This window comes from Apodemus sylvaticus, chromosome 20 (genome assembly GCF_947179515.1).
Source record: "Apodemus sylvaticus chromosome 20, mApoSyl1.1, whole genome shotgun sequence".
In the NCBI taxonomy this organism is placed as follows: Eukaryota; Metazoa; Chordata; class Mammalia; order Rodentia; family Muridae; genus Apodemus; species Apodemus sylvaticus.
Window position 1 is genome coordinate 55,109,122 of NC_067491.1, and position 25,754 is coordinate 55,134,875.

Genomic DNA, 25,754 nt, shown 5'->3' on the forward strand with positions numbered 1-25,754 from the left:
GTTCTAGTTCATCGATGGAATTCAGAGTTCAAACAAGCAGTTTATGAATTTTCACTAAGTCAAAATATCTCATATAGGATTATTCTATTTTGAAAAATTCTGAAAATAATTTCAGCTTTAAAGATTTCTTCTTCTGTGTCTTTATATTAGGATAGATAAAATTTAAGCAGAAATATATGGGGGACATATTATAAACATTACTTCAATTGATTTGAATATTTCATATCTGCAACATTCTCCATAAAGCTACTGTGCTTTCTTTTAGAATACCAACATGGAAATATGAGTTTATTTTTATACTGCTTTTTGCAACTGATGAGATTAACAGGAACCCCTACCTTTTACCTAACATGTCCTTGTTATTTACGTTCCCTGTTGGCATGTGTTTTGATACATTGAAAACAATTGATGAAATAAATTTACCACTGAACAATACTCGAGCATTTCCAAATTATGTGTGTATATTTCCTGGATGTGATATAGGTCTTAGAGGACCATCATGGACTATATCTTTAAAACTGGAAATCTTTTCCAGTTCTCCAAAGGGGAGACTCTCTTGAAAAATAAGAGTTAACAGTTGGTCTGTGCCAATCCCAGGTTCCCACAGAGAACGAATGGGCAGCATGGGTGTGGGTGTGCTTGTCTTTATATTCTAAAGTATTAAGGAATCAGATATTGACAGGACAGTAACATTTATATCATGAGAATGAGTGAACTGGAAAAATAAGCAAATGTTTTATTGAACATTCAGATAAATATTATATTCAGATAAATATAGAATCCAATAGGAATAATACAGAACATTTACAGGGTAAACTTATCGTCCTTTGGAGGAGTTCTGGAAGGTAAGTAACACAACTCATAGCTGAGAATGGACTTCCAGCCAATCATATTACTCACATTGGTTCCTCTGTTCTTCATCCTTCAGATTTTCTTTGGACCATTTCATCCTATCCTGAGTGACAATGTCCGATTTCCCCATGTCTACCAGATAGCACACAAGGATACATGTTTACCTCATGCCATGGTCTCTTTAATGGTTTATTTTACATGGAACTGGATAGGGTTGCTCATTTTGGATAATGACCAGGGAACTCAGTTTCTCTTGGATTTAAGAGAAGAGATGCATAGAAATGGAGTCTGTTTAGCCTTTGTGAATGTGATCCTTGATAGCGTGCAGACATACATGACCAGGGCTGAAATATATGATACTCAAATCATGACATCTTCAGCAAAGGTTGTTATCATTTATGGTGAAATGAACTCTACCCTAGAAGGTAGCTTCAGAAGATGGGTATATTTAGGTGTACAGAGAATCTGGATCACTACCTCACAATGGGATGTCATCACACATAAAAGAGATTTCAGCCTTGATGCCTTCCATGGCACTGTCACTTTTGCACAGCATCATGTTGAGATAATCTAAATTTAGAAACTTTATGGAAACAATGAACACTTCTAAATACCCAGTAGATATTTCTCAAATGAGACAGAAGTGGAAATCTTATAATTGTTCAAGTTCCAATACCAACTATAGCTCAATGAATCATCATTCTTTCAACACATCATTGGAATGGTTATCCCAGCATAATTTTGATATGGTCCTGAGTGAAGAAGGTTACAATTTATACAATGCTGTGTATGCTGTGGCCCACACTTACCATGAAGCCATTCTTCAACAAGTAGAGTCTCAGGAAACAGAAGAATCCATTGGAATATTCTCTGATTGTCAGAAGGTAAGGTATCTTACTTTCTACCATACTTAAATTATGTTATTTTTAAATGGCTTCAGAAATGCTACTATAAATTTGGCAGAGACTTCTCTCAATACCAGGATTTCTATAACTTAAAACTCCCTAATGTAAACTTTGGGGATAAATAGATTGAACAACATTAACATTCAATGTATGACAACATTTTTATATGAAGATTAGTTACTTTCGTCAGAATATTTCTCAATATTTTGCCAAATTAGTTTAATATTTGAAATAGTAACTGGAATTTTTATCATAAAATCTTCAAGTGACAACTAGCATTTTTCTTAAGTAATAGAATTCACATTGGTCAATGTCATGCATAATTATTTTATGAAATATCAATTAATTATATACACAATTATATGGACTTTGTTTTTATTAAATTTATTTTCTATATCTGTGCTTTATTTACATGATTTTAAAAATCCCCTCTTCCTTTTAACAACTCCCAGAACTTCCACTCTGTCTGAATTTTATGGCTTTTGACTCTTTTCATATAATTAATAAATGTTCACATCTCTGTCATTATGTTACTCAATTGTTCAAAAACATTTGTTCTGTCATTTTCTGTCATAAAATATATATGAAGTTGTTTTTTTTTTTTACCTGTGATATATCTTGTGTTCCATTATGTAGGACACCTTCAATACAGTTGCTTTCCTGTAATATATTATAAATTATTGGAATTCACAGTGTCACTTTGCCTTAGTGAGTTGGCATATGTAATCATCTAATGATGCATCTCATTTAGATTGCTTCATTGCTGAAGAAGAGAGTATTCACTAATCCTGTCGGAGAACTGGTGAACATGAATCTAAGAGAAAACCTGTGTGCAGAATATGAGATTTTCAACATTTGGAATTTCCCTCAAGGCTTTGGACTAAAGACGAAAATAGGAGGTTACTTCCCTTATTTCCCAAAGAGTCAACAACTGCACATATCTGAAGACTTGAAGTGGGCCATGGGAGAAACACCGGTGTGTACACTGTAATTTTTATTCTTTTCTGCATGTTTATTTTATAAAATTTTGCAGCACTGGGTCATGGGTTAGTGGTAGAGAACAACTTCATGTCTTGTGACACACTTAAGCACCCATGTTTGATCATTTACAAATTGCTGTAAATCTAGATATTGGAGATCCAGTGCCTCTGGCTTCCTTGGAATACCTCAGGCGGCAAAAACATGTATAAAAACTTGAAAATATCATAAAAATGTTTAGCCTATTAAATTTTATAGTAAGACTAGTAAGTACTCTTAACTATTGAACCATCTCTCTAGTGTCCCAAATATTTCCTTGCTTTGTCAGCCATGGGGACGTTGAAGCAATGGCACCTCAGAGGCAATGAGCATGCCTAGAGTATTTTGAGTCAACCAGCTTGGCATGGGAAAGAACTGATTTTAAGACCAGTGCACACAATATTTAAGATGAATCTGGAGTGCCTTATGGTGGCACAAAGTAAAATCTGTAAAACACATTTAACAAAATAACAGTGAGGTTATGTAAAAAAGAAATAGTATATATATATGAATAAAACTGCATTGACAATATACTATAATATATAGCATATTATATATTTATATAATAGAAGTATATTTAAAACATCTACAATATATTATAAATAATATTTATATACTATACAATTATATATAATATATGCATTATTTTTACTATATTAATATAAATTAGTTATATAATATATAATTAATAATATAATACATATTAATATAATATATTACAACATATATATTCAATTCTGTTTCCTTAGAGAACTCTGACTACACTATGTAATGAAATATTTGAACTAGTTGCTAAGCATTCAATAAACTAGAATTGATTTAAGGAATAAAGTCTCTTAAATGAAAAGTATACTCCTAGACACAGAGTTATTTTTCTTATCAGTATATAGCTCTAGAAAAGATGCCATCAAACCACATAACCCTAAACTATTTTGACACTGATGGAGATATGGGTTTTTTTATTCCCAACTATCCTTACATGGTTCTACGGACCACAGTAAACTAATATATTCTGCATAGCATTTGAGTTTCTCTTTTCTTGTACACACTCTATTGCTCTTCTTATTAAGCAAGATTATTTGTAATTATATATCTGTCCCTATTTTACTTTTTTTCATGGCAATCTCTGACCTCCCACCTGGTCCCCACCTCACAGTAGTCTGTCGTTCCATTCTGCATCTACTTCTTCTCTGAGAGGGTGGGCACCCCTTGGGTACCCCCCACACTCTGGTGTGTCCAGTTTCTGCACATTTATGGGCATTCTTTTCCACTGAGGATAGACACGGCAGCCCTGTTGGGGAATGGATTCCTCTGATAGGCAGCAGCTTTAGAATCAGCCTTTGCTCCAGGTGTTGGCTTGTAGCCAACTATCAGAAAGAGCATGGGAAACCCAATGGAAGAGTTAGGGGAAGGAATGAGGGAGCTGAAGGAATTTGCAACTCCATAAACAACAGTAGTAACCAACCAGACCCCTGAGAGCTCCCAGGGACTAAATCACCAACCAAAGAGTGCACATGGCGGAACCCATAGCTGTAGGTGCATATGTAGCAGAGGATGGCCTTATGTGGCATCAGTGGGAGGGGAGGCCCTTGGTCCTGGGAAGGCTTGATGCCTCAGTTTAGGGGAATGCTACTTGAGTGAAGTGGGAGTGGGTGGGTGAGCACCCTCATAGAATTGGGGGGAGGGGGAATGGGATAGGGGATTTGTGGAGAGAAAACCGGGGAAAAGGATAACATTTGAAATGTAAATAAATAAAACAGTAAAATATTGCAAAAATAGTTTCAAAATATTAATATTATAATTATATAACATGCATAAATATCACACAAAAATTGGTTCGATGTTTTCTTTATATTTTTATTATTTTATTGATTTACATTTCAAATGTTGGCCCCTTTCCAGTCCTTCCTCCATAAGCACACAACCACATACCCCTTCCCATTCACCTCTAAGTGGGTGTTCCCCCACCAACTCCCACATATCCCTCTAGCATCTCTCTTTTATGGGGCATCAAGCCTCCACAGGACCAGTACATCCCAACCCACTGAGGACAGACAAGGCAGACTTCTGCTACATATGTAGTGGGGTCATAGACAAATCCATATATACTCTTTCATTGATGGCTTAGTGCCTGAGAGTTCTGAGGTGTCCAGTGATACTAATGTTCTTCCTATGAGGTTATAATCCCATTCTACTCCTTTAGTGGTTACCCTAACTCTTCCATTGGCTCAGTCCAATGATTGGCTGTAAGTTTCTACATCTGTCTTAATCAGGTGCTGGTCGACCCTTCCAGAGAACAGCCATGCCCAGCTCCTGTCTGCAAGCACATCATAGCATTAGCAATAGTGTTGGGGTTTGGTGCCTGCCCATGTAATGGACCCCACTTGGTCTGGTCTCTGGATGGTCTTTCATTCAGTATTTGCTTCATTTTTTGTCCCTTCATTTCCTTTAGACAGGAACAGTTCTGAATTAAAAATTTTGAGCTGGGTGGTGGCCCAATTCCTCAATTCTGGGTCTTGTCAATGCACTGGACGTGGTATCTGCAGGTTCCATATTCCCACTGTTGGGAATTTGGGCTAATGTCATCTCCACTGTGTCCTGGGATCCTCTCACATCCCTGGTGGCTGGGACTTTCTAGTGCTTACACCATCTCCCATCCCACACTCCTGTACAGTTCTATGATTCTCCAGACCCTCTGCACTTCTCTCCTGTCTCCCTGTATACCTGACCCTGTCCTCAATTTCCCCTCTGCCTATTCCCCTCCCACCCAGATCCCTCATCCCTCTGCTTCCCATGATGATTTTGCTCCCCCTTCTAAGTTGAACTGAGGCATCCACACTTGAGCCTTCCTTCTTGTTAAGCTTCATATGGTCTGTGAATTGAATCCTGGAACATTTTGGCTAATATGCACTTATCAGTGAGTAAATACCATGTATGTCCTTTTGGGTCTAGGTTACCTCACTCAGGATGATATTTTCTAGTTCCATTCATTTGCCTGCAAAATTTGTGAAGTCCTCATTTTTAATATCTGAGTAGTATTCCATTGTGTAAATATACCACATTTTCTGTATCAACTCTTTGGTTGAGGGAAATCTGGGTTGTTTCCAGCTTCTAGTAATTATAAATAAGGATGCTACCAACATAGTGTAGTATGTGTTCTTGTGACATGGTGAAGCATCTTTTGGGTATATGCCTAGGAGTGGTATAGCTGAATCTTAAGGTAGAACTATTTTTAATTTTTTGGGGTACCTTGAGGTTAACTTCAATAGCAGTTGCATTAGTTTGCAATCTCAGTAGCAAGGAAGGAGTTTTTCTCCTTCACATCTTTGCCAGCATCTGTTGTCATCTGAGTTTTTGGTCTTAGTCATTCTGATTGTTGCTAGGGAGAATCTTTGTTTTGATTTCCATTTCCCTAATAATTAAGGATGTTGAGCACATTTTCATGTGCTTCTTGGTCATTAGAGATTCTCAGTTGAGAATTCTGTTTAACTCTGTACCCCATTTTTAATCGGGGTATTTGTTTGTTGGTGTCTAACTTTTCTAGTTCTTTATATATTATCCCTCTGTCTGATGTAGAATTAGGGAAGAGCTTTTCATGACAGGCTAACATTTTCTCCTACTGACAGTGTCATTTGCTTTACAGAAGCTTTTCTATTTCATGAGGTCCCATTAGAGAATTGTTGATCTTAGGCCTGAGTCATTGGTGTTCTGTTCAGGAAAAGTTCCTTTGTGCCAGTGTGTTTGCCAGTTTCTACTATCTGTTCTGTTAGATTCAGTGTATCTGGTTTTATGTTCATGTCCTTGTTTCACTGTAACTTGTCCTTTGTACAAGGAAATAATTATAGCTCAATTTGCTTTCTTTTACTTGCAGACCGCCACTTAGGCCAGCAGCGCCATTCTTTGAAGATGCTTCCTTTCCCCACTATATGGTTTGGCTCCTTTGTCAAAGATCAAGTATCAACAGGTGTCTGAGTTTATTTCTTGGTCTTTGATTCTATTCCATCGATCCACATGTCTGTCTCCACCAAATCCATGTGGTCTTTATCACCATAGTTCTGTATTACAGCTTTAGGTTAAGGATGGTGATTCCCCCAGATGTTCTTTTATTGTTGAGAATTATTTTCACTGTCCTGTTTTTTTGTTACTCTGTATGAAGTTGACAATTGTTTCTATCTCTGTGAATAATTGAGTTAGGATTTGGATGGGGATTATATTGAATCTGTAGATTTGTTTTAGTAAGAAGGTATTTTAGTATACGATCCTGCTGATCCATGAACATGGGCAATCTTTCCATCTTCTGAGGTCTTTTTTGATTTCTTCCTTGAGACACTTGAAATTCTTGTCATACAGTTCTTTCACTTGCTTGGTTAGAGTTACACCAACATATTTTATATTATTTGTGGCTACTGTGAAGGATATCATTTCCATACTTTCTTTCTCAGTCTGTTTATCATTTATGTAAAGGAGGTCTAGTCATTTGTTTGAGTAAGTTTTATGTCCTGCCATTTTTTGAAGTTGTTTATGAGCTGTAGAATTTCTCTGGTGGAATTTTGGGCATTGCTTATGTATTTTGCCATATCACACATATATATCACATAATACAAATAGTAATACCTTCACTTTTTCCTCTCCAATTTTTATCCCCTTGACCTCCTTTTGTTGTCTAAGTGCTCTAGCTAGAACTTTGAGTACTATATTGAATAAATAGGGAGAGAGTTGGCAGCCTTGTCTTGTTCCTGATTTTAGTGAGATTGCTTAAATATTCTCTCCATTTATGTTGATGTTGCCTATTCGTTTGGTGTGTACTTATTTTTATTATGTTTAGATGTGCGTCTTGAATTCCTGATTTCTCCAAGACTTTTAATATGATGGGGTGTTGGTTTTTGTCAAAGACTTTTTCAGCATCTAATGACATGATCCTGTGATTTTTTTCTTTGATTTTATCTAGTGGATTACATTGATGGATTTCTGTATATTGAACCATCAGTGCATGCCTGGGATGAAACATAGTTGATCATGATGGATGATTGTTTTGATGTGTTTTTGGATTCTCTTTGAAAGAATTTTATTGAATATTTTCAAATCAATATTTATAAGCAAAATTGTTCTGAAGTTCATTTTCTTTGTTGGATCTTTGGTTTATGTATCAGAGTAACCGTGTCTTCAGAGAATAAATTAGGTAGTGATCCTTCTCTTTCAATTTTGTGGACTAGTTTGAGGAGTGTTAATATTAGATCTTCTGTGAAGGTCTGGGAGAATTCTGCACTAAACATACCTGGCCCTGGGCTTGCTTCCCTTCCTTCCTTCCTTCCTTCCTTCCTTCCTTCCTTCCTTCCTTCCTTCCTTCCTTCCTTCCTTCCTTCCTTCCTTCCTTCCTTCCTTCCCTCCTTTCCTCCCTCCTTCCCTCCTTCCCTCCCTACTTCCTTCCCTCCTTCCCTCCCTCCTTCCTTCCTTCCTTCCTTCCTTCCTTCCTTCCTTCCTTCCTTCCTTCCTTCCTTCCTTCCTTTCTTTCTTTCTTTCTTTCTTTCTTTCTTTCTTTCTTTCTTTCTTTGGTTGCGATACTTTTAAAATTTTTTATTAGTCATTTTTATACACTCCATATTTTATTCCCCACCCATCAAAACTCTGTCCACCCTCTGACTGTTCCACATTCCACACTTCTTCCCCTCCCCCTGTCTCCACATCGATGTCCCTACCCCTTACCACACCTGACCTCTAAACTCCCTGGGGTCTCCAGGTTCTTGAGGATTAGGTGCCTCATCTCAGAATGAACACAGACCTGGCAGTCCTCTATTATATGTGTCCTAGAGGCCTCATATCAGCTGGTGTATGCTGCCTGTCTGGTGGTCCAGAGTTTCAGAGATCCCAGGGTCCAGATTAATTGAGATTGCTGGTCCTCTTGCAGGGTCACTCTCAGGTTCATTCAGCCTTCCCTAATTGAAGAGCAGGTGTCAGCTGCTTCTGTTTATTGGTTGGGTGCAAATATTTGTTCCTGACTCTTTCAGAGGCTTATTGGCACTTCCTGAGTGCTGTCATGCTAGGTCACTTTTTGTGAATGCTCTTAGCTTCAGTAATAGTGTCAGGCCTCAGGACATCCCCATGCACTGGATCCCACTTTGAGCCTGTCACTGGACCTTCTTTTCCTCAGGCTTCTCTCCATTTCCATCCCTGTAATTCTTTCAGACCCGAACAATTATGGGTCAGAGTTATGCCTGTGAGAAGACCTCCCTCTCCCTCATTTGAAGCCCTGTCTTTCTGCTGGAGCTAGGCTGTGTAAGTTCCCTCTCCCTACTGTCAGGCATTTCATCTGGGTCACTCCCCTTTAGTCCTGTGAGTCTCTCATGTCCCAGGTCTCTGGTGCATTCTGGAGGTCTCCCCATCCTCCTATCTCCTGAGGTTGCCTGTTTCCATTTTTCTGCTGGGCCCCAGGACTTCAGTCCTTTTCCCTCCCTCAGTGTCAGATCAGGTTCCCTTCCCCCCTCTCCCCTGCCCTGTCCACTTACACTGCAATGTCCCTCCCTCCCTCCCTCCCTCTTCACTTATGGTTGCTTTGTTCTCCCTCCCAAGTGGGACTTCAGCTTGTTGACCTTTTTGAGTTTTGTGCATTGTATCTTAAATATTCTGTACTTTTCTTCTTCTTTTTTTTTTTGACTAAGAAAATATCCACTTATTAGTGAATACAAACCATGCATGTATTTTGTGTCTGAGTTACCTCACTCAGGATGATATTTTCTAGTTCCATCCATTTGCCTGCAAAATTCAGGAAGCCCTTGTTCCTAATAGCTGAGTAGTAAGTACTTCATTGTGTAAATGAACCACATTTTCTGTATCCATTCTTCTGTCATGAGACTTCTAGGTTGTTTCCATCTTCTGGCTATCACAAATAAGGCTGCTGTGGACATCATGGAACACGTGCCCCTGTGGCATGGTGGGGAATTTTTTTGGGTATATTCTCAAGAGTGGTATAGCTGGGTCTTAAGGAAGATCTATTTCCAATTTTCTGAGGAAAATTTTGCATTTCCTTCATGATTAAGAATGTTGAACATTTCTTTTTTTTATTTTCTATATTCTTTGTTTACATTCCAAATGATTTCCCCTTTCCCGGATCCTCCCTCCCCATATGTCCCATAAAACTTCTTCTCTCCATCCCTTCTCCAATCACCTCCCTCCTTTTTCTCTGTCCTTATATTCCCTTCCAATGCTAGATCAATCCTTTCCAGGATCAGGTCCCTCTCCATACTTCTTCATGGGAGTCATTTGTTATACAATGATATTTGTGCCTTGCGTATTCAGGGCTTCTGGGCTAATTAATATCCACTTATCAGAGATTGCATTCCATGTGTATTCTTTTGTGATTGGATTACCTCACTTAGGATGATTTTTCCAGATCAAACCATTTGCCTAAAAATTTTGTGAATTCATTGTTTCTAATGGCTGAATAGTACTACATTGTGTAGATATACCACATTTTTTGCATCCATTCCTCCTTTGAGGGGCATCTGGGTTCTTTCCAGCTTCTGGCTATTATAAATAAGGCTGCTATGAACACAATGGAGCATGTGTCTTTATTATATGCTGGGGAATCCTCTGGGTATATGCCCAGGAGTGGTATAGCAGGATCTTTCAGAAGTGGCATGCCCAGTTTTCTGAGGGACTGCCAGACTGATTTCCAGAGTGGTTGTGCTAATTTGCAACCCCACCAGCAATGGAGGAGTGTTCCTCTTTCTCCACATCCTCGCCAATATCTGCTGTCTCCTGACTTTTTAATCTTAGCCATTCTGACTGGTGTAAGGTGAAATCTCAGGGTTGTTTTGATTTGCATTTCCCTGATGACTAGTGAAGTTGAGCATTTTTTAAGATGTTTCTCCGCCATCCGACGTTCTTCAGGTGAGAATTCTTTGTTTAACTCTGTATCCCATTTTTAAATAGGGTTATCTGGTTTTCTGGGTTCTAAGTTCTTGAGTTCTTTGTATATATTGGATATTAGCCCTCTATCTGATGTAGGGTTGGTGAAGATCTTTTCCCAATTTGTTGGTTGCCGATTTGTCCTTTTGATGGTGTCCTTTGCTTTACAGAAACTTTGTAATTTTATGAGGTCCCATTTGTCAATTCTTGATCAGAGCATAAGCTATTGGTGTTCTGTTCAGGAACTTTCCCCCTGTACCGATGTCCTCAAGGGTCTTCCCCAGTTTCTTTTCTATTAGCTTCAGAGTGTCTGGCTTTATATGGAGGTCCTTGATCCATTTGGAGTTGATCTTAGTACAAGGAGACAAGGATGGATCAATTCGCATTCTTCTGCATGCTGACTTCCAGCTGAACCAGCACCATTTGTTGAAAAGGCTATCTTTTTTCCATTGGATGTTTTCAGCCCCTTTGTTGAGGATCAAGTGGCCATAGGTGTGTGGGTTCATTTCTGGATCTTCAATCCTGTTCCATTGATCTGCCTGCCTGTCACTGTACCAATACCATGCAGTTTTTAACACTATTGCTTGGTAATATTGCTTGAGGTCAGGGATACTGATTCCCCCAGAATTTCTTTTGTTGTTGAGAATAGTTTTAGCTATCCTGGGATTTTTGTTATTCCAGATGAATTTGAGAATTTTTTAATTGAGTATATTCATTTACATTGCCAATGTTAAAACCTTTCCCAATTTCCACCCTCCCAAAAGCCCCCCTCCCCACTGATTCCCTACTCCTCCTCCCACCCCCTGACTACATTATATGTCCCTCTACCTGACACACTCTCTCCTCCCCCCAAATCCCCCCCATCAGTTTCCCTTTATTGGGGCCTCTATTGAGCCTTTACCTTACCAAAGACCACTCCCATTAATGCCCACGAAGTCATTCCTCTGCCACATTTTTGGCTGGAACTATCTGTGCCCCTTGGTTGATGCTTTAATCCCTGGGAGTCTTGGGGTGTCTGGGTGTCCGAAGTCATTGTTCTTTCCATGGGGCTATATACCCCTTCAGCTCCTCCGGACCACCCTCCAGATCCTCCTTTGGGAACCCCAAGCTCAGTCCAATAGTTGGTTGCTAATCATATATAGGTAGCCTCTGTATTTGTAAGGCTCTGGCAGGGCCCTTCTGGAGACAGGCATGGCATGCTCCTTTTAATACACGCTTCTCATCATTACTATATTAATCCTGCCAATTCAAGAGCGTGGAAGATTTTTCCATCTTCTGATGTCTTCTTCAATTTTTTTCTTCAAAGAGTTGAAGTTGCTGTAATACAGATCTTTCACTTGTTTGGTTAGAGTCACACCAAGATACTTTATATTGTTTGTGGCTATTGAGAAGAGTATCATTTCCCTAATTTCTTTCTGAGTCTGTTCATCCTTTGAGTAAAGGAAGGTTACTGATTTGTTTGAGTTAATTTTATATCCAGCCACTTTGCTGAAGTTGTTTATCAGGTTTAGGAGTCCTTTGTTAGAATTTTTCTTTGTTCCTAAAGTATGTTTCTTGTATACAGCACTATGGTGTATACTGTTTACATATCTATTCTGTTTAACCTATTTTTATTAGTGAATTGCTTCCATTGATGTTGAGAGATATTAATGACCAATGATTGTTAGTTCCCATTATTTTGATGTTTATGGTGGTAATGTGTGCATGTGATTTCTTTCTTGTTTTTTTTTTTTGCCATAAAATGATTAATATTTTGGGTTTCTTTGGTGTAATTACTTTCTTGTGTTTGTGTTTTCTTTTTATCATTCTCTGTTCAGTTGAGTTATTAGAATGATAATTGCTTGCATTTGGTTTTGTTAAATAATATCTTCATTTCTCCATCCATGGTGATTGAAAGTTTTACAGGGTATAGTACGCTGAGACATCTGTGGTCTCTTAGGGTCTTCAAGACATCTGTTTAGGATTTTTAGAGTCTCGGGTGAGAAGTCTGGTGTAATTCTAATAGTTTTACCTTCATATGTTACATTTCCTTTTTTCCTTGCTATTTTTAATATACCCTCTTTATTCTGAACATTTTATGTTTTAGTTATTATGTGGTTGAAGATTTTCCTTTTTTGGTCCAAACTATTTTGTGTTCTGTAAGTTTCTTGTATGTTTATAGCCTTCACTTTTTTCAGTTTAGGGGTGTTTTCTTCTATGATTTTTGAAGATATTTTATATGCCTTTGAACTGGGAATTTTTACCCTATTATATTCCTATTATTTTTAGGTTTGGTCTTTTCATAGTGTCCCAGAGTTCCTGGATATTTTGAGTTAGGAATGTTTTACTTTTGGAGTTTTGTTTGTATGCATCATTTTCTTGATTGAATTGTTTATACCTGCGATTCTCTCTTCCGGGTCTTATGTTATGTTGTTGACTCTGGGGCCTAGGATTATTGTTCTCTTCCCTAGGTTTTGCATCTCCAGGGTTGTGTCCACTCTTGCTGTCTCTATTGCTTCCATTTCTGTTTTTAGATCTTGAGCAGTTTTATTCATTTCTTTCACAGACTGGATTCCATTTCCCTGTATTTTTGTAAGGGGTTTATTTATCTGCCTTTTAAAGGCCTCTATAATCTTCCTAATATTTTATTTAATGTTATCTTTTTGTGATTCTGATTTATTAGGATAAAAAACAATTGGCTGTAGAAGGAGATCTGGGTTCTGTTGATGCACTGGTTTGTGTTAATTTCATTCTTGCTCTTACCTTTAGTCATCTGGTTGTCTCTGGTGTTGGCTGGCCCTGTAGTCCCACTGAGAGTAGTTACCTGCTGGGATTTATAGTCTTGGGTAGAATCAGGCCACCCAAACACAAGGAGAGCTGTTGGCTTGGTTGTGAGTGCAGATCTTAGTTTGCAGGTAGCACTGTAGACTAAAAGATGGAGTTGGTTTTCTTAGGTGGCAGCAGGACTCCCAGGCAGATCTCTGGGCTAGGCAGCAAGGTATTAGTTCAGGATTGCAACAAATAGAAGTCAGAAGATGGAGCTCTGAAAAGATGGAGTAGGCATAAGAGATATGGGTTTGCTGGGGTCCTAGCAGGCAGAGGATTTGGGGTATGGGTGTCTCACCTGGCTGTTCCCTGTGAGAGCAGACCTCCTTAGAGACAGGCAGAGATGCGGGCTGGGGAGAATGGTGCCAATCCTGATTGCAAGTAGATGTGTGGACCAGAAGGAAGATGGGGCCACCATGTAATTTTTTTAGTGAAACATTTTTGTGTATCTTAGTCTTTCATTGTAACTGTAATTTTATTATGTCTCTAAGAGTCTCTAGCCACCTTCTATGAGCATATACATTGAATAAGCCTTCACTATTTCATCCCAATTTTATTCACTAAATGTTCTTTTTTTCCCTTTTTGATTTCTAAACTTTTCAAACCAAAAATTTTCTACTACATAGTTTGTGTGGATCACTTAAATTTAAGAAGAAATAAATTTTAATCTCTTCATCCAAACATTTACAGTTAGAATATGAAATACTTCCAAATATTTTATGGTCTTTAATTTAATTGCAGGTTTATGTGAAATGCTCAGATACCCTAATTTGGCAAATAATGCATGAAAATAGAAGAGTATTACCACACAATTGTTACTGTCTTAGTTATGGTTTTGATGCTGTGGACAACACCATGGCCAAGGCACCTCTTATGGGAAAAACCTTTAATTTGGGTTGACTTACAGGTTCAGAGGTTCAGCCCATTATTACCAAGGGGGAAGCATGGCAGCATCCAGTCAGGCATGACATAGGAAGAGCCACGAGTTTTACATCTTGTTCTGAAAGCAAACAGGAGAAGACTGGTTCATGGGAGCTAGGATGAGGGTCTTAAAGCCCATGCCCACAATGACACACTTCCTCCAGCAATGTCACACCTACTCCCACAAGGCCACACCTTCTAATAGTGCCATCCCCTGGGACAAACATCTCAAGCTATCACAGTTATCTATACATACTTTATTTACATCAGGTTCCCACCTCTACATGCAGTGTGATCTGTAATCCTGGATTCAGGAGATTTCATCAGGAACAGACAGCAGACTGCTGCTTTGTGTTCAGTGCCCAGAAAATGAGGTATTCAATGAGACAGGTATGAGTTTGTGTGTAGAAGAATTTGTTGATATCTTGTCTTTTACAAAATAGAAATTTAAATGAGTCTGAAAGGAAAGTGGAGACATAAGACATGTATTTCAATATAACTGTTTTACTTAAATCAAAAATATTCTGAAGCCTGAAATGAACATGCGCTGTCTTCCATAAACACATATTTTGTTCATATTATCATGGTTACATAATTTATATTTTCCACAGAATATTTTGTTTTGTTTTGTTTTGTTTGGATTTGGTTTTTTCGAGACAGGGTTTCTCTGTGTAGCCCTGGGTGTCCTGGAACTCACTCTGTAGACCAGGCTGGCCTCGAACTAAGAAATCCTCCTGCCTCTGCCTCCCAGAGTGCTAGGATTACAGGCGTGCACCACCACTGCCCAGCAGTCCACAGAATATTTAATGGGAATATTTTAGCTGTTATTCTGTCAGAAACATTTGTACATACTATTGCTATACCTAGGATCCTATGTACAATTTAAATTGACAACATGATCAGTACACAGTCTTATCCTGAAAACCACATTGGTTCCTGAGAGAGGCCAGAGCCTCCAGCTCTTGTTATTATTTAATGAAATGTATTTAAGTTATGAACTTGCTTGTAGAAAAGAAGTACTTACTATGACAGAATTAGGGTAAGAGTGCAAAACCCAAAAATTCACACAAAGATGTGTTAGTGTTATTCTTTGGCCTACTGAGAGATAGAGGAAAGATTTGTAATATGTATTTTGTTGCTTGACATATAGCTTGGAATATGTAGTTGAGAACAATAGAAGACTTTACCTCAAATAGTGGAAAGTGAGGAAATACATCTGATTTGATGACTGTCTTCTTAATATCAAAAATATACAAAAATGTATGTATTCTGATTTTGACATGCAAAAATCACTCACACGTACAATCATGCAATCATGGATACACTTTTATGCATACCACATATACATAATATTCTCCTAAGTATGTTTTAGTTGAAAGGCGATTACATCCCGTTCTATTTCTCGATTCAGCACTATTAGCCTTGCTTCTAACTGTTATATATGTCCCCTCTATTCTAAGATTAGTAGCAAAAGGACAAGAGATACACTGTATATACATTAATTAAGAATAAATTCAGTACAAAGAGATAAGAATGGATGGATTTGCTTTCTTCTATATGCTGACCATCAGTTGAACCAGCACCATTTGTTGAAAAGACTATCTCGTTTCCACTGGATGGTTTTAACTTCTTTGTCAAATATCAAGTGACTGTCTGTGTGCGGGTTTATTTCTGGGTCTTCAGTTCTATTCTATTGATCTACCTGCCTGTCACTGAACCAATACCATGCAGTTTTTAATATTATTACTCTGTAGTACTGCTTAGTGTCTAAGATACTGATTCCCCTGAAGTTCTTTTACTGTTAAGAATAGTTTTAGCTATCTTGGGTTTTTTATTATTCCAGATGAATTTGCAAATTGGTCTTTCTAACTCTATGAAGAATGGAGTTGGGATTTTGATGGGGATTGCATTAAATTTTTATATTGCTTTTGGCACAATGGCCATTTTTACTTCATTAATCTTGCCAATCCATGAGCATGGGATATTTTTCCATCTTCTGAGATCTTCTTTGATTTATTTTTTCAGAGACTTGAAGTTCCTGGCATTCAGATCTTTTACTTGTTTGATTAGAGTCACACCAAGATACTTTATATTGTTTGTGGCTATTGTGAAGGGTGTCATTTCTTTCTCAGCCTGTTTATCTTTGAGGATAGGCAGGCTACTGATTTGCTTAAGCTAATTTTATGTCTGGTCACTTTGCTGAAGTTGCTTATCAGCTGTAGGATTTCTCTGATAAAGTTTTTGGGGTCACGTAAGCATACTATCCTATCATCTGCAAATGGTAATAGTTTGACTTCTTCCTTTCCAATCTGTATCTGTTTGACCTCTTTTTGTTTCCCAATTGCTCTAGCTAGAACCTCAAGCACTATATTGAATAGCTATGAAGAGAGAGGGCAGCTAGTCCCTGATTGTAGTGGTATTGCTTCAAGTTTCTCTCCATTTAGTTTGATGTTGTCTACTAGTTTGCTGTATCTTCCTTTTTAAACAATTTTTCTATATTCTTTGTTTACATTCCAAATGCTTTCCCTTTTCCTGGTTCCCCACGCCACTCTCCATAAGTCCCATAAGCCCTCTTCCCTCCACCATTTCCCCAATCACCCCCTCCAATTTCTTTCTCCTGGTACTCCCCTACAATTCTGGATCAAGCCATTCCAGGACCAGGGTTTTCTTCTTCCTTTTTGGGAATCATTTGATATGCTAATTGTGTCTTGAGTATTCATAGCTTCTGGGCTAATTAATGTCTACTTATCAGTGATTGCATTCCATGTGTATTCTTTTGTGATTGGGTTACCTAACTTAGGATGATATTTTACAGTTCCAACGATTTGCCTAAAAACTTCATGAATTCATTGTTTTTAATTGCTGAGTAGTATTCAATTGTGTAAATATACCATATTTTCTGTATCCATTCCTCCATTGAGGGACATCTGGGTTCTTTACAGCTTCTGGCTATTATAAATAAAGCTGCTATGAGCATAGTGGAGCATGTGTCCTTATTGCATGCCGGGGAATCCTCTGGGTATATGAACAGGAGTGGTATAGCAGGATCCTCTGGTAGTGTCATGCCCAGTTTTCTGAGGAACCGCCAGACTGATTTCCAGAGTGGTTGTACCATCTTGCAATCCTACCAGCAGTGGAGGAGTGTTCCTCTTTCTCCACATCCTCGCCAACACCTGCTGTCCCCTGAGTTTTTAATCTTAGCCATTCTGACTGGTGAGAGGTGAAATCTCAACGTTGTTTTGATTTGAATTTCCCTAATGACTAATGATGTTGAACATTACATTTTTTTTTTTACTTTTTATTTTCAATATTCTTTGTTTGCATTCAAAATGATTTTCCATTTCCTGGTTCCCCCTCCCCATAAGTTCCTTCTTAAGGTGCTTCTCAGCCATTCGAAATTTTCCAGATGAAAACTCTTTGTTTAGCTCTGTACCCTTCTTGAGTTCTTTGTATATATTGGACATTAGCTCTCTGTCAGATGTAGGGTTGGTGAAGATCTTTTCCCAATTTGTTGGTTGCCATTTTGTTCTTTTTGACAGTGTCCTTTGCCTTACAGAAACTTTGTAATTTTATGAGGTTCCATTTGTCAATTCTTGATCTTAGAGCATAAGCTATTGATGTTCTGTTCAGGAACTTTTCCCCTGTGCCCATGTCCTCAAGGTTCTTACACAGTTTCTTTTCTATTAGTTTCTTTTTCTTTTAATCTTGCTTGTTCTTTTTTTATTTTGTATATTCTTTATTTACATTTTAAGCGATTTTCCCTTTCCTGGATCCCCCCTCTCCAAAAGTTTTATAAACCCTCTTCCCTTCCCATGTTCCCTAATCCACCCCTTTCCCCTTCCCTGTCTTACAGAAACTTTGAAATTTTATGAGGTCTCATTTGTCAATTCTTGATCTTAGACCATAAGTTATTGGTGTTCTGTTCAGGAACTTTTCCCCTGTGCCCATCTCCTCAAGGGTCTTCCCCATTTTCTTTTAGTTTCAGTGTGTCTGGTTTTATGTGGATGTCTTTGATCCACTAGGAGTTGTGCTTAGTACAAGGAGACAAGGATGGATCAATTCGCATTCTTATGCATGCTGACCTCCAGTTGAACCAGCACCATTTGTTGAAAAGTCTATCTTTTTTCCCACTGGATGGTTTTAGCTCCTTTGTTGAAGATCAAGTGACCATAGGTGTGTGGGTTCATTTCTGTGTCTTCAGTTCTATTCCATTGATCTATCTACCTGTCACTGCACCAATACCATGCAGTTTTTAACATTATTGCTCTATAGTACTGCTTGAGGTCGGGGATACTGATTCTCCAGAAGTTCTTTTAACTCTTGCCACAATTACCCTGATACCAGAACCACACAAATATCCAACAAAGAAAGAGAACTTCAAACCAATTTCTTGAATGAATATCGATGCAAAAATACTCAATAAAATTCTTGCCATCCGATTCCAAGAACACATCAAAATGATCATTCACCATGATCAAGTAGGATTCATCCCAGGGATGCAGTGAAGATTCGATAGATGGAAATGCATCAATGCAATCATCTACATGAACAAACTTAAAGAAAAAAAAACACATTGTCATTTCATTAGATGCTGAAAAATCTTTTGACAAAATTCAGCATCCTTTCATGCACAAAGTCTTGGAAAGAACAGGAATTCAAGGCCCATACCTAAACATAGTAAAATCAATATTCAGCAAACTGGTAGCCAACATCAAACTAAATGGAGAGAAGATTGAAGCAATCCCACTAAAATCAGGGACTAGACAAGGCTGCCCCCTCTCTCCATAACTTTTCAATATAGTACTTGAAGTCCTAGCTAGAGCAATTAGACAACATAATGAGGTCAAAGGGATACAAATTGGAAAGGAAGAATCAAACTATCATTATTTGCAGTTCATATGATAGTATACTTAAGTGACTCAAAAACTTCCACCAGAGAACTCCTACAGCTGATAAACAACTTCATCAAAGTGGCTGGATATCAAATCAACTCAAGCAAATCAGTAGCCTTCTTATACTCAAAGGAGAAGCAGGCTGAGAATGAAATTAGAGAAATAACACCTTTCATAATAGCTACAAACAATATAAAGTATGTTGGTATGAGTCTAACCAAAGAAGTGAAAGATCTGTATGACAAGAACTTCAGGTCTCTGAAGAAGGAAATTGAAGAAGAGCTCAGAAAATGGAAAAACTTCCATGCTCGTGGATCGGCAGGATTAATAAAGTAATTGCCAAAAGCTATATAAAGATTCAATGCAATCCCCACCAATATTCCAACTCAGTTTTTTTAGATTTAGAAAGAGCAATTCTCAAATTAATCTGGAATAACAAAGATAGCTAAGACTATTCTTAACAGTGAGATAACTTTTGTATATTCCTTTTACTATGTTTTGATATTGGTGTTGAATTCCTGATCTTTCCAAGACTTTTAACATGAAGGGATGCTGAATTTTGTCAAATGATATTTTAGGATCTAATGATATGGCCATGTGTTTTTTTCATTGAGTTTCTTTATGCTGTGTATTACATTGATGGATTTCATTATGTTGAACCATTCTTGTATCCCTGGGATGAAGCCTACTTGATTGTAGTGAATGATTATTTTAATGTGTTCTTGAATTCAGTTGGCATGAATTTTTTGAGTATTTTTGCATTCATAAGTGAAATTGGCCTGAAATTCTCTTTCTTTGTTGAATCTTTATATGATTTTGGTATCAGTGAAATTGTGACTTCATAGAACGAATTGTTTTGTGTTCCTTCTGTTTCTATTTTGTGGAATATTTTGGAGAGTGTTCATATCAGTTCTTCTTTGAAAGCTGCTAGAATTCTGCATTAAAACCATCTGGCCCTGTGCTATCTTTGGTAGAACATCTTTTTGGGTATGTGTCTAGGAGTGGTATAGTTGTGTCTTCAGGTTGAACTATTTCCAACTTTTTGAAGAACTATAAAATTGTTTTCTAGAGCAGTTGCACAGGCTTGCTGGAGTGTTCACTTTTCTCCATTTCTGGGTCCAACATGTGCTGTCACTTGAGTTTTTTATCTTTGCCATTCTTATTGCTGTAAAGTGAAATCTCACGGTTGTTTTGAGCTGCATTTCTGTGATCACTCAGCATATTGAACATTTCTGTAAGTGCTTCTCAGCCATTCAAGATGCCCATCTTGAGAATTCTATTTAGCTCTGTACCCCATTTTTAATAGGGTTATTTGGTCCTCTGGAGTCTAAATTTTTTAGTTCTTTGTATTTTGTGGATAATAACCCTTGTTCAGGGAAGATCTTTTCTCAATATGCAGGATATATATATATTTTGTCCCATTGATGGTATCCTTTCCCTTACCAAAGCATTTCAGGTTTTTTATGAAGTCCTACTTTCGAATTGTTGAATTTAGACTCTGAGACATTGGTGTTCTGTTCAGGATATTTTCTCCTGTTCCAATAACATGGTCAAGGCTATTTCCCCACCTTCTCTTCCATTAGATTCAATGTATCTGGTTTTATGTTCTGGTCGTTGATACATTTGGACTTTAGTTTTGTGCAGGATGATAAATATGGATTGATTTCCACCTTTCTACATGCAAGTCACCAGGTAGACCAGCACTACTTTTTGAAGATGCTCTCATTTTCCACTTTACGGTTTTGAATTCTTTGTCAACAATCAAGTGTATGTTGCTGTGGGGATTTATTTCTGGGTCTTTGATTCTATGCTATTGATTGACCTGTCTGTCTCTGTATCAATATCATGTGGTCTTCATCACTATTTCTCTGTAGTACAGTTCCAAGTCAGGGATGGTTATCACCCCAGATTTTCTTTTATTTTATAAAATTATTGTTATTATCCTGCAATTCTTTTCCATATGAAGTTGAGAATTGCTCTTTACATGCTTTTGAAGAATTGCGTTGCAGATTTGATGGGAATTACATTGAACCTGCCGATTGCTTTTGGTCCTATGGTTATTTTCACTGTTAATCCTATTGTTCTGTCAACACCGGGGATCTTTCTGTCTTCTGAGTTCTTCTATGCCCTTTGTCAGGGACTAAGTTCATGACATACATATCTCTCACTTGCTTAGTTGTACTTACACCATGATATCTTATAATATTTGTAGATATTGTGACTGTTTTTGTGTCTCTAATTTGTTTCTCAGCAGTTAAGCATTTCTACAAAGGATGGCTATTGACTTGTTTTAGTGTGATTTTATATCCAGGCATTTTGCTGAAGTTGTTTATTAGCTTTAGAAATTCTCTAGTAGAATATTGGGGATCACTTATGTATATGATCATTTCTGCAAATAGTAATATCTTGACTTATTCCTTTTTAATTTTTATCACATTGATCTCCCTTTGTTGTCTAATTGTTCTAGCAATAATTTCACATAGTGTATTTAGAAGATATGGATAGAATGAGCATCTTTGTCTTGCCCCTGATTTTAATGTGATTGCTTCAATGTTCTCTCCATTTAATTTGATGTTGCCTGTTGTCTCAATGTATACTGTTTTTTATTATGTTTACACATGTGTCATGAATTTCTGATTTCTTCAAAACTTTATTTAATTTATTTTTATTTTTTATTTTTTTCAATTAAAAATATATTATTTTTTTATTTCATGGTCATTGCTGTTTTGCTTGCATGCATTTTGTGTGAGTATATCAGATCCCCTGGAATAGGAGTTGAAGACATCTGTTAATTCCCCCATGGGTTCAGGTACTTGAACCCTGGTCCTCTGAAAGAACTGTCAAAGAATGCTCTTAACTGCTGAGTCATCTCTTTACGATTTACTACCTTTTTAGTTTTTTTTTAACTAAACTAATGAAATTTATTTTAAAATATAGAACTCAGCATCACCATCTTTTAAGTCTTTGTTTTTGAGGTATGTTTGTTTTATGAAACAGAATGATGTATCTCTACATATCCCGCCTGTCAGCCTCTCTCTTTTTATTGGGAAGTTGAGTTTGCTGATTTTTCTAGAGAACGCACGTTTCTAGAGAAGTGACAGAGTATAATACTGCACCTTCAGGCAGCGGGATTACAAAAAACAAAAACAAAACAAAACAAAACAAACAAACAAAAACATTGGATTGTTAGAGGTTTTAAAATCTTGGAGCCTACCCTTATTGGCCCACTTTCTTGAACTCAGCCATAGCTTCTAGTCCTTTCAAAATGTGGAACTCAATAGTGGCTAAGCAGACAAATCTGACACTATGTGTGTCATTTTCATCCAAACAACCACATGTAACCCCCTTTTGGTTACTTACAGTTTTTGTCATAATAATAATGATGAAATTCATAATAAAATGAAGTTATTCTCTTTTCATAAGTACTCATGATCTATCAGTTTCAAAACTTTTAAAATCAAAATCAGAAAGCAAATTATATACTTAAGCAATTAATGCCCTAGAAATTCACCAGTTTGAGATCTTTTACATAATGATTTTTAAAAACTTTTGTCAATATCAGGTATAATTCTTATGAGTAAGTATCTTCTCTCTTCTCTAACTTGAAAGTGGTATGTTACACTACCAGGGATGAACTGCTCCAGAGCAGCATGATATTATCGCTTCCTACAACATCAAACAAGAGAATTGTTGCTGAACAACAAAATGTTTATTGTGATATCCTCTGATTAATACAGATACTAAATGATCGAGTGTATAATGAGGAGACTTTCTTAAGGTTTCTTGTTAATGTTCTCCAGCAGATCTGGAACAGTGTGTGAGCTGTCTACCTGATGAGTATGCCAACACAGAGCACACACACTGTCTGAAAAGGCACCTCTCCTATCTGGCCTATGAAGACCCACTGGGAATGGCTGTTGCTTGCATGTCCCTGTGTTTCTCTGTACTCACAAGTCTTGTATTTGGTACTTTTGTGAAATACAGTGACACTCCCATTGTGAAGGCCAACAACCGCAATCTCAGTTACATCCTACTAATCTCCATCACACTCTGTTTCCTCTGCTCATTGCTTTTTATTGGGCATCCTAACATGAGTACCTGCATCCTGCAGCAGATCACATTTGGTGTCTTTTTCACAGTGGCTTTATCTACTGTCTTGGCCAAGACAATTACTGTGGTTCTGGCTTTCAAGATTACTACTCCAAGAAGAAGAATGAGATCAATGTTGATATCAGGGGCACCTAACTTTGTCATTCCCCTCTGTACCCTGTTCCAACTTGTTCTCTGTGGAATCTGGCTAGCAGTATCACCTCCTTTTATTGATACAGATACACAGTCTGAACATGGGCAGATCACCATTGTGTGCAACAAAGGCTCAGTCATTGCATTCCACTTTGTCCTGGGATATTTGGGATCCTTGGCTCTGGGTAGCTTCACTGTGGCTTTCTTGGCCAGGAATCTGCCTGATAGATTCAATGAAGCCAAATTCCTAACCTTCAGCATGCTGGTGTTCTGCAGTGTGTGGGTCACCTTCCTTCCTGTCTACCATAGCACCAAAGGGAAGGCTATGGTGGCTGTGAGGTCTTCTCCATTTTGGCTTCCAGTGCAGGGCTTTTAGTCTGCATCTTTGTTCCAAAGTGTTATGTTATTTTGATAAAGCCTGATTCAAACTGTCCTTAAAATTATAGGAATAAATTACGATATTAAAACTTGGATAGTACTACATTTTTAGATTATACTTAAAATATCTGTATTCATTTTCCTGGGAATAGCCACCTCTTCCATTTTCAGATTTAATTAGTTGCCTGTCTTACTTATTGTAGGCTTGAGTCCTTTTGATATTTCCCCTATGCAATTTAGCATGTTCTTTTATGTCTTTCTTGTTGAGCTCACATTTAGGGGACAGGTAGGTGAGAATTTATGTTATAGCTTCTATTTCCAGAAAACATATTCTCACAACAATCTCTGTAATCCATTGACCCTCAAGATATTTCTTTTCTAGAGAAAGAAATCATTCTCTTCTGTTGAGGGATACCTGGGTTCTTTCCAGCATCTGGCAATTATAAATAGGGCTGCTATGAACATAGTAGAGCATGTATCCTTATTACATGGTGGGGAATCCTCTGGGTATATGCCCAGGAGTGGTATAGCTGGATCTTCTGGAAGTGAGGTGCCCAGTTTTCGGAGGAACCACCAGACTGATTTCCAGAGTGGTTGTACCAATTTGCAATCCCACCAGCAGTGGAGGAGTGTTCCTCTTTCTCCACATCCTCTCCAACACCTGCTGTCTCCTGAATTTTTAATCTTAGCCATTCTGACTGGTGTAAGGTGAAATCTCAGGGTTGTTTTGATTTGCATTTCCCTAATGACTAATGAAGTTGAGCATTTTTTAAGATGCTTCTCCTCCATCCAAAGTTCTTCAGGTGAGAATTCCCTGTTTAACTCTGTAACCTATTTTTTAATAGGGTTGTTTGGTTTTCTGGAGTCTAACTTCTTAAGTTCTTTATATATATTGGATATTAGCCCTCTATCTGATGTAGGATTGGTGAAGATCTTTTCCCAATTTGTTGGTTGCCGATTTGTCCTTTTGATGGTGTCCTTTGCTGTACAGAAACTTTGTAATTTTATGAGGTCCCATTTGTCAATTCTTGATCTTAGAGCATATGCTATTGGTGTTCTGTTCAGAAATTTTCTCCCTGTACCAATGTCCTCAAGGGTCTTCCCCAGTTTCTTTTCTATTAGCTTCAGAGTGTCTGGCTTAATGTGAAGGTCCTTGATCCATTTGGATTTGAGCTTAGTACAAGGCGATAAAGATGGATCAATTCGCATTCTTCTGCATGCTGACCTCCAGTTGAACCAGCACCATTTGTTGAAAAGGCTATCTTTTTTCCATTGGATGTTTTCAGCCCCTTTGTTGAGGATCAAGTGGCCATAGGTGTGTGGGTTCATTTCGGGATCTTCAATCCTGTTCCATTGATCTGCCTGCCTGTCACTGTACCAATACCATGCAGTTTTTAACACTATTGCTCTGTAGTATTGCTTGAGGTCAGGGATACATGTGGTATATCTACACAATGGAGTACTATTCAGCCATTAGAAACAATGAATTCATGAAATTCTTAGGCAAATGGATGGAGCTAGAAAACATCATACTAAGTGAGGTAACCCAGACTCAAAAGGTGACTCATGGTATGCACTCACTAATAAGTGGATATTAACCTAGAAAACTGGAATACCCAAAACATAATCCATACATCAAATGAGGTACAAGAAGAAAGGAGGAGTGGCCCCTTGTTCTAGAAAGACTCAGTGAAGAAGTTTAGGGCAAAACCAGAACGGGGAAGTGGGAAGGGGTGGGTGGGAGGACAGGGGGAGAAAAGGGGGCTTATGGGACTTTCGGGGAGTGGGGGGCTAGAAAAGGGGAAATCATTTGAAATGTAAGTAAAAAATATATCGA

General features: G+C 37.8%; 1 pseudogene; it reads left to right on the plus strand.

The window, feature by feature from the left end:
• Window positions 1-871: 871 nt before the first annotated feature.
• Window positions 872-23,977, plus strand: LOC127670566 (vomeronasal type-2 receptor 116-like; annotated as a pseudogene).
• Window positions 23,978-25,754: the final 1,777 nt, after the last annotated feature.